Here is a 9,703-nt window from a genome sequence, read left to right as displayed (position 1 = left end):
ATATTAAAGGGCTCCATTGAAACAAATCCACTTTGGGGGAGAAAAAGACTTGTTGCAGTTAGGAAGATGACAGGGAAATGCACTAAAAACTGTGATAAATGTTGTGGAAATGAACCATGTGTTATGCTTTGATTAGAACATGACCTGGTGCTCTTATTACAAGTGGGCAGGGAGAAACAACTCAACAACTGAGTGTTACAAGCTTTCCTACCCTAAGCAGAGAATACCAACCTCATGTAGAAAAACAACAACCCCATACTAGCATACTTCTTTATCTCATTGTACAATGTGTTTTCAACACAAGCTCAAAACACGTTAATCAACTTAAATAATATCCTTGTGGTTACAGAACAGGCTGTATGTTCTCGGAGCCTCCCCATTTTCTTCATCACCCCTCCCATCCCCTGTCATGTAAGCAGTTTTCTTGACCAAAGTCTAGGCCTAGCCATTTTCCCTTGACATAAACAGCTGATCAACTGGAAGTTGCATACAACCACCATGCAAGCAAATCAGAATGGAATCAGGATGAATCTTCCTTGTCTTTTAACCTCTGCACAAGCATATCAGAATGAATGTGCAACTAACACATCATCTGGAAGATCCCAACAACTGGGGAGCTCAGTAAAGGGAGAAGTCAGCCAACCGGCTAAATCTCAGGGGGAGGTACTTGCCTGTAGGCAGAGTCCATATACAAGGTTCAGTCCAGTCCTAAGGTCAGGAATGATCACATAGATGATCTGAGGGTCAAGAAAGCTGAGGCTCCAAGGTCACAGGAAGCAGCAAGGTCTGGTCAGGAACAACAAATGTTGTTTCCAGCAACTGACTGAGGCTGGAAACCCTGCTTAAGAAAGCTGGAGCCAGCTGGTTCTCATCAGGAGCAAGAAGGCTGATCAGCTGCAGCTGGAGTCACTTCACCTTCTGCCCCTTCAGGCTGCTGCTCAGCAGGTGAAGCCAACTCCTGGCCCATGACAACCTGGAACTATACAGAGTTCCCTATCACAGTCATAAGAACGTAAGACGAGCCTGCTGGATCAGGCCAGTGATTCTTCCCGCCCAGGATCCTGTTCTCACAGTGGATGACCAGATGCCTATGGGAAGCCTACAAGCTGGACATGAGTGCAGCAGCAACCTCTCCTCCTGTGAATCCTGGCAACTGGAATTCAGAGACATAATGCCTCTGACCATACAGGTGGAACATAGCCCTAGTGGAAAGTAACTTAGAATCATGGCTTAGAATCCATCATCTTCCCACTCTGTAACTCCCTAGATTGTGACTATGGCCACTACTGAAGCAAAGTAATTATTACAGGTCACATCACACCCATAAGCTGAAAGCACATTTAACATATTTTGATTCCCCCAAAGACCCCTGGGAACCGCAGTTTACCCTGCAGAGATTGCTATAATTCCCAGTGCCCTTAAACTACACTCGGAGGATTCTTCGGCATAATCCATGGGCGCTAGATATATGATGTGGATGTGTCCAGATGTAACATGAGAAGGGATCTGATTACCTTGCTCTGCAGCCTGGCTGATCCAGGATATTGACAGCAATCACCCATTCCTACCACCCTTCTGAGTAATACCCCTCCCCACCCTCTCACTATATATAAGGGTCTGGTGACTTCTGTTTCAGTGTATCTGAAGACGTGTGTATGCTCACAAAAGCTCATACCAATAACAAACTTAGTTGGTCTCTAAGGTGCTACTGGAAGGATTTTTTTATAGCATTTTCCTGGTTAGGGCAGGATTCCCAAGGAGCTGGCTCTTAAGAATAGCTATGTTCTACACTTCATTTATTTATTTATTTGCCACATTAAACAGAAGCCTAATCAGGGGGTCGGGGGGGTGGGAATCACAACAGCAGCAAACGCGTCTCTCATAATCACATTTTCCCCCGCTCAGCAACAATAGAATTGACCTGTCAAGACAAATTACAGGAAATGGGAAAAGCTCTTCTCCATGATCAACCTGCCTGCCTGCCTCCCACTCCTGGATTTCACCCTCCACACCCTGTCTTATATTTGTGGCAGCTGCTATTGTTCAGTCTCCTTCCATCCAAAATGCTGATGGGGATGAATAACTATGTTAAAAATAGCAGAGCTGTTTCAAAGAGAAGACATTTCTTGCCAAGCAATAGAAACAGGAGGAAGCATATGTCCAAGAAAAGGGACCAACCTTTGCAAGCTCTGTGGGCCAGATCTGGGGGGGGGGGCTCAGGGTAGCTCTTTCAGCTTCTTATTTTTCCATTCTTGAATTCAGTTTGCTATATTTCTGCATCAGTTTGCATTTAAAAGAAAAAGAAAGGAAAAAAGTCCTCATTAAATATTATCAGCATTTCTCCCAACAGACATTTTTGCAAGCAATTCCCCCTAAATTTTTTTTGTATGCTATTTTCTCTAATGCATACCCTTTTTGCACACTTTCTCCTAATGTACACAATTTTTTAAAATGCAGCTGCAATCAAGTTTTGCTTAGTGAACTACATGACAAAATTCAGAGAACTACGGATTTTGAAAGACAGGTGGGTTTCGGTACATGTTTTGGCCCAGTAAGTGTGAATTAGGTAGGTTCACATTAAAATGTCAACAGGGGGCTTATCCTCACTTCCTCTTGCCCTGCTGCTTCCCTCCACGGAAAGCCCACTTTTTAGCACTCAATTGGAGCAAACAGCAATTCAGGGTTTCTCCAGATTTATGTTTGCTCCAATTTAGCACAAAAGAGTGGGATCTCCCTGGGGAAGGAGCGTGGCAAGGAGAAAACTGATAAGAGCCATGCCTAGAAAGTGTGGATCAAGAGGGAAACCAATCAGACCCACACATTGTAGGCCTGACAGAAGTGTGGACAAGCCCTAAATTTCTCCTTCATTCCTACTCTTTACTCAGGTAAGTTCGCCACACCTTCCATCTGTTATCCTAATCTTTAGCCCCCTCTACTGGTGGAAATGAGCGAGATGAGCTCCACAACCCCAGAGCCATCTGCGACTGGACATACCGTATTTTTCGCTCTATAACACGCACCCGACCATAACACGCACATAGTTTTTAGAGGAGGAAAATCCGTAGGCATGCCACCCGTAGGCATTTCCTCCATAACACGCACAGAAATTTTCCCTTACTTTCTAGGAGGAAAAAAGTGAGTGTTATGGTGCAAAAAATACGGTAATTGTCAGGGATCCCTTTACCTTTACTGGTGGGAAATGAAGCAAATAGCATCACCTTCCTACAGGGCAGAGGTCAGCCTCTGACATCCTTAAAAGGTAAAGGGAACCCTTGACCATTTGGTCCAGTCGTGCCCGACTCTGGGGTTGCGGCGCTCATTTCACTTTATTGGCCAAGGGAGCTGGAGTACAGCTTCCGGGTCATGTGGCCAGCATAACTAAGCCGCTTCTGGCGAACCAGAGGAGCACACGGATAACGCCGTTTACCTTCCCGCTGGAGTGGTACCTATTTATCTACTTGCACTTTGATGTGCTTTCAAACTGCTAGGTTGGCAGGAGCAGGGACCGAGCAACGGGAGCTCACCCCGTCGCGGGGATTTGAACCGCCGACCTTCTGATTGGCAAGTCCTAGGCTCTGTGGTTTAACCCACAGCGCCACCTGCGTCCCTGACATCCTTAGGCAGCTGCTAAGACCCTGGGGGCCCCTTTTATTTTTTCACTGCAGCCCAGTGCTCTGAACAGCAGCCGGTAACTGGTTCTAGATGCCACTTTAATTTTCCCACAATGCCCCTGAAGTATCATTACTCTGGGACATTGTGGAAAATTCAAATGCTGGACCTCTGTCACCCAATAGTTGCTGCTGTCCACTGCATTCACTGCCAGGTCAGCTCAGCAGGGTATCAGAGGAAACCCACCCCCTGGACCTGGACCTGGTCCTGATTCCTCACCAGGGATGCTGGGACATGTAGTCCCAGTGCACTCCTCAGCCAGAAATGACATTCTGGTCGCTTCTAGAAGACCCGTTTATGGAGTGTTCATCCTGATTTATTTGCAGAAAGTGTGTAGGGAGGTTAGATGACATCAGCTGTTTAATGAGCATTCACTGTGATTTGTTTACAAAGTGGTTACACATGGTTGCGTCAAACGATGTTTTCCCAATGTTACTGCATTATTGCCGGCTGGAAGGGCACTCGTGCGCTACAGCACAACAGCGTGAGACAAAAAAATAACCTGGAACATTTGTGGCACGAAAAGTTACAGGGTTTCAGGAGGAAGCTACAGGACGTGCACTGACTGGAAACAAGTCTGTTGTGTCTGTATCAGAACTTTTGTTGGTGCAAACAACACGCAGGGTCGCATATAACCACCCCGATACTATTGCGAGCACAGACCACCATCATCTGTGCAGCATAAGAATTGCATCCAGAGAGGCTGGTTTATCTGAATATTACTTGTGAGCTATTGACTGAGGCTAGCAGCAGCAAACTTCTTAACATTTTTAAGCTGCGATGCAAACCAGAGGAGAAGGTTTTGGGATAATAAAGACATTCACAGGAGCAGATGCTCCTCTGAAAGTGAGCGCTCCTGCATAAAAAGGGACAGGAATGCCACCGCCCCCCCTCAGGTGAAACAATTAAGCTTCTCTGCAGGGAGAGCGCTGTGCAGATTTTACAGCAGGAGGGCTGGTGTCTGAAAGAGAGGAATGAATTATACTGATCTGGTGCCCCTGCCTCGCTTGCAATTCAGAATTACATCACCCCAACGCGTGTCTGATGAATAAATCGTGGACTTAGGCTATTTCCTTGGTTTAGAAAATAATCAAATCTGAAGTAATGAGAGAAAAAAGAAGGCTAGGAAATTTTTACCCTCTTCCCCGCCCCTCTCTCTGGCACAAATACATATAGCCAACCACTACTTATCAGAATTTATTTTTTAAGGGGAGGGAGGTTAGAACGGTGTGTTGTTCTGAACATCTTTGCACTGAATTTATTAGAATTCTTTGTAATGCAAAGAGGAGCTAGGATATGGAAAGGTTTGGGAACAAGAACACAAGCTGTAATCCAAATGGGAAGAGGAATATACAGGCAAGACCCACCCATGTGTACTGAAAATATCTCTACAATGTTAGCAAAAAGCAAAACAAAGCTAGTCAATGCAAGGAAACAATTTATTCATTTGTTCTAATCCCCCAGAATTCCCATCACATTTTGAAGCAACGTTAGCATTTCCGGAAGCTGAAGAGGCAAGCCCCATGTTCAGCTATCAAAGCAGCTTACCTCTTTAGCTTTCAAAACAGAAATAGTATAGAATTCCTAGCATTTCTTTTTATAGAACTCCAGGGGGATGGAGAGAGACATGAAGTTTCAATGAAACTGGCAGCAGATGCAAGATATCTCTCCTGCACCAAAAAAGGAAATGATGGTGTATTTTGCAATGGAAAGTCATAGAGAAAACACATAGAAAAAAGGTTTTCTCCCTCTCTCACAACACTAGAACTTGAAGCCATCCAATGAAACTGAATGCTGAAAGATTCAGGCCAAGCAAAAGAAAGTATTACTTTGCCTGTTGTTGTTGTTTAGTCGTTTAGTCGTGTCCGACTCTTCGTGACCCCATGGACCAGAGCACGCCAGGCACTCCTGTCTTCCACTGCCTCCCGCAGTTTGGTCAAACTCATGCTGGTGGCTTCAAGAACACTGTCCAACCATCTCGTCCTCTGTCATCCCCTTCTCCTTGTGCCCTCCATCTTTCCCAACATCAGGGTCTTTTCCAGGGAGTCTTCTCTTCTCATGAGGTGGCCAAAGTATTGGAGCCTCAGCTTCAGGATCTGTCCTTCCAGTGAGCACTCAGGGTGATTTCCTTCAGAATGGATAGGTTTGATCTTCTTGCAGTCCATGGGACTCTCAAGAGTCTCCTCCAGGACCATAATTCAAAAGCATCAATTACCGTATTTTTTGCTCTATAAGACTCACTTTTCCCCTCCTAAAAAGTAAGGGGAAATGTGTGTGCGTCTTATGGAGTGAATGCAGGCTGCGCAGCTATCCCAGAAGCCAGAACAGCAAGAGGGATCGCTGCTTTCGCTGTGCAGCGATCCCTCTTGCTGTTTTGGCTTCTGGGATTCAGAATTTTTTTTCTCTTGTTTTCCTCCTCCAAAAACTGGGTGCGTCTTATGGTCTGGTGCGTCTTATAGAGCGAGAAATACGGTACTTTGCCTAGCACATTGCTAAACTCTGAAACTTGTTCCCACAAGAAGTAGTGATGGCCATCAACTTGGCTTAAAGAGAAGACCAAGCAAAATAAAGGAAGATAAAGCTAATGATGGGCTGGGCTAATCTTAATCCTACTTAGAGCAGCCCCATTGAAACAAATGTGCATGACTAACCAGTCTGCTCATTCCAATGGGTCTATGAATGTAACTTGGCTGAATACAACCCAAAGGCTACTTACTAGTCATGGTGGCTATACTCTACTGCAACTGTCGGAGGCAGAATGCTCAGAATTGCACATGAGAAGAGTGCTGTTGTGTTCATGTCCTGCTTTTAGGCTTCCCATTGGCATCGGGCTGGTCACTGTGAGGATGCTGGACTAGATGAGCACTGGCCTGAAACAGCAGGCTCTTCTTATGTTCTTAAAACATAATCACCTCCTATCTGCATCATAATGAGACTAAAGGTGGTGGGGAGAAAGGAATAATAATTATAAAATGGAATGCTATCATGAAATGCTTAGAGGACAAAGGTAGACGAAAACTTAATTGACTCTCACAATAACAGGACACAGTGAACTCATGACTGCACCTAGATATAAATAAGTCCAATGCCATCTGGACTTATTTATGTGCCTAAAACATATTTTATTTATGGGGAGGGGACCCCTAGGTGACCTGCAGATTATAACTAGTGGGGAGTGCCCAGGAATTTGTAAAAACCCAAAGAAATGTGATTTTTAAATGGATAGTGTAATTTTTGAGTTTGGTGAAGTCAAGCCAAAGTCACATTTTGGTCCGCCATGTTGGTTCAAAATGGCAGCTAGTGTCCAAATGTTGATGACGACCCCTGCCCCCCACGTCAGAAACCCTCATGGTAACGGTCTCTCAAGAGGAGGCCAAACATATAGAGAACAGATAGATGGATGGACAGACAGACAGACAGACAGACCAACCACTTTCCACAATATATAGTAGATAAATACAGAAAAAATCAACATAGAAATTCTTTTTTAAAAATCCCTTAAAACCCCAATAAGAAATAATAGCAGATGACTTTACACTTTGAAATAATTTTCAAAGAATACCACAAAAACTAAAACAACAGCCCACCACCTTCAACCACAAAGACTAAATAAATTAAATAGTTCAAAAGATCACCTACACTAGGGTTTCCATAAGTCCAAAATTTCCTGAACATAGCCAGCAATTGGCCATTGCAAACTGTGTCCGGGCAGAAATTGCTTAAATGTCCAGTAAAATCCAGATGTATGGCAACCCATGTTGGCAGTGTCGTTTTTGGTGATTTCTCTTAAAAATAGCTGGAAAGCTTCAATTTTCTGAGAGATTGTAAAAAAAATTCTCAATGACTTTTCTGTCCAGATTTTCACTTTTTGAAATGCAGTAACGCTAAGCTACACATTCTTTAAAAGTTCCACAGATGGCAAAATAGATATTTAAGATTATGTTAAAAGACCTGGGAGAATAAAAGTATTTGCCTGGCACAGAAAATACAGCAGCATGAACACAAAGCAAACCACTCTATGGAGAGCAAAGCCTTCCTCCCGTATGGCACCCTCCATATCTCAGGCTGACCTGATTCTTGGAGAAGGACCTCTGTTTATCATTTTAGGACAAGGGCAGGAAGTGGTCCGCCAGGTATCAAGGTCTCAATCTCTGCAGAGTTTATAGGTCAAAACCAAGTCTTTGAATTGAGCCTGGAAACAATCAGAAAGCCAGAAAGGACACATTAATGTGTTCAGGATGCCTGTGGTCCCACTTAAAATCATGGCAGCCATATTCTGCACCAGTTGAACTCTGGACTATCTTCACAGGCAGCCCCAAGTGCAACACATTGCAGTAATCCAACTGGGAGGCTACCAGAGCACGGATTAACAAAACCTAGTAATGTGCCTCCAGACACAATGGCACAATCCACACCAACAATTTCAAGCAAAAAGTTGGAGCCACACAAACACAGGCTAATTTGCCCAAATTTGGAGGGGTGGAGGACGCAATTAAGGCCTCAGTAATTTGCAATGTAGACTAGAAGGAGGCACCACCAAGCATTTATTTAACTATGCTAGGAGCAAAGTCCACAGAAAAAGCAGCCATTCTGGCTTCGGTGGAATTACTTCTCATTTGCACAGAATAATAATCAAGCCCTTTCAGTAATGCGGAATCAGAGCCCATCAGGAAGATGCGAGCTCTTCTGAAGAGCCAGGAGATCAGCTTTAATTTCCTACCAAGCCATTACAATCAGGGCTGAGATCCCCCTTTCTCTTCTCGCTCGCACGAAACATATTCTGCCGGCTCAACGCAACCATCTTTTTTTGCGCACGGAAAAAGGTTCAGGGCAAAAGGGAACTCTGTGTATGAGGTGACATCTTCCCCCCAACTGCAGCCACCAGTTCCTTCCCTCCCTCCCCAAAGCCTGTTAGGTTACTTTAATTTAAACATTCTACAAAAGCTGTTATATTTTCCTCAGACATTTTAATCTGAGCTTGACATGACGGTGGCAGCCATGTTTGTTTGTTCACTTGTCTACTCCATTCAAGTACTACTTCAGCAGTAATTTTAAACATTTGACTAAAGCCGTTAAATTTTCCTCAGACGTTTTAATTTGAGCTTGACATGATGGCAGCAGCCATGTTTGTTTGTTCACTTGTCTTCTACCCCATTCAAATATAAAGCATGGAGTGAGGGCAGAGTACTCTGGTGTTTGTGGTTTTTTTCCATTAAAGGGCACACATGGTTGAAGGGATCTAAACCATTTCTCCATCTTATTTCTTCATACTCTGTGGATGCAGAAATTTTTCCCTCAAGAGTGGTTCACTTCTGAGAGAAAAATCTAAGGACAAGGGAGGGTCCAGCTTTCTTAATAAGTGTTAGCATCAAAAAGAGGCTTTCTGAAGGAGGCATTCCACATACAGGGCAGCGAGAAAGCCCTCTTTGTGTCATGAGTAATGCAACCAAGTGTGTTATGTTCATAAAATGCGTAGATCAAATGTGGGGAACTTCCATGGCTCTTCAGATGTTTGCTGGACTACAATTCACATCATGCATGACCGCTCACCATGTTGGCTGGGGCTGATGGGAATTGGAGTTGAAAACATTCAAAGGATAATTGAAGTCGACAATAGGCTATAAAGACGTGTGTTTTAATCTCAGCTTCTGCATGTCTAGATAGACACCTGTCTCCTTGATCCTTGCCCATCCTGGCTTATAAAAGCTAGCTGGGAAGGGCTGGGCGATGGGCTTCGTGGGGTGGTGAATGCTTCCCTCCGTGAGGGAGCCTTCCCAGACCCGCTGAAAGAGGCGGTTATTAAACCGCTTCTTAAAAAACCATCTTTAGATGCGGCCACGATGGCCAACTATCGCCCAGTCTCAAATCTTCCATTCTTGGGCAAGGTGATTGAGCGAGTGGTTGCTGAACAACTCCAGGCACGCCTGGAAGAAGCGGACCATTTGGATCCCTTCCAGTTGGGATTCAGGCCTCATCATGGGACTGAAACTGCCTTGGTCGCACTGGTTGATGATCTCCGGCGGGCTAGGGACAA

General features: G+C 44.5%; 1 long non-coding RNA gene across 1 annotated transcript; it reads right to left on the bottom strand.

The window, feature by feature from the left end:
* Window positions 1-2,234: 2,234 nt before the first annotated feature.
* LOC128402875 (uncharacterized) lies at window positions 2,235-8,561 on the bottom strand. Its single transcript, XR_008327795.1, has 3 exons — window positions 7,740-8,561; window positions 6,386-6,604; window positions 2,235-2,274 (listed from the first exon to the last, which is right to left on the bottom strand). It is a non-coding gene; the product is annotated as an uncharacterized LOC128402875 (long non-coding RNA).
* Between the last annotated feature and the right edge of the window lie 1,142 nt (window positions 8,562-9,703).

The sequence above is a fragment of the Podarcis raffonei genome, chromosome 15 (assembly GCF_027172205.1).
Source record: "Podarcis raffonei isolate rPodRaf1 chromosome 15, rPodRaf1.pri, whole genome shotgun sequence".
In the NCBI taxonomy this organism is placed as follows: domain Eukaryota; kingdom Metazoa; phylum Chordata; class Lepidosauria; order Squamata; family Lacertidae; genus Podarcis; species Podarcis raffonei.
This window is presented reverse-complemented; position numbering and strand designations above follow the sequence as displayed.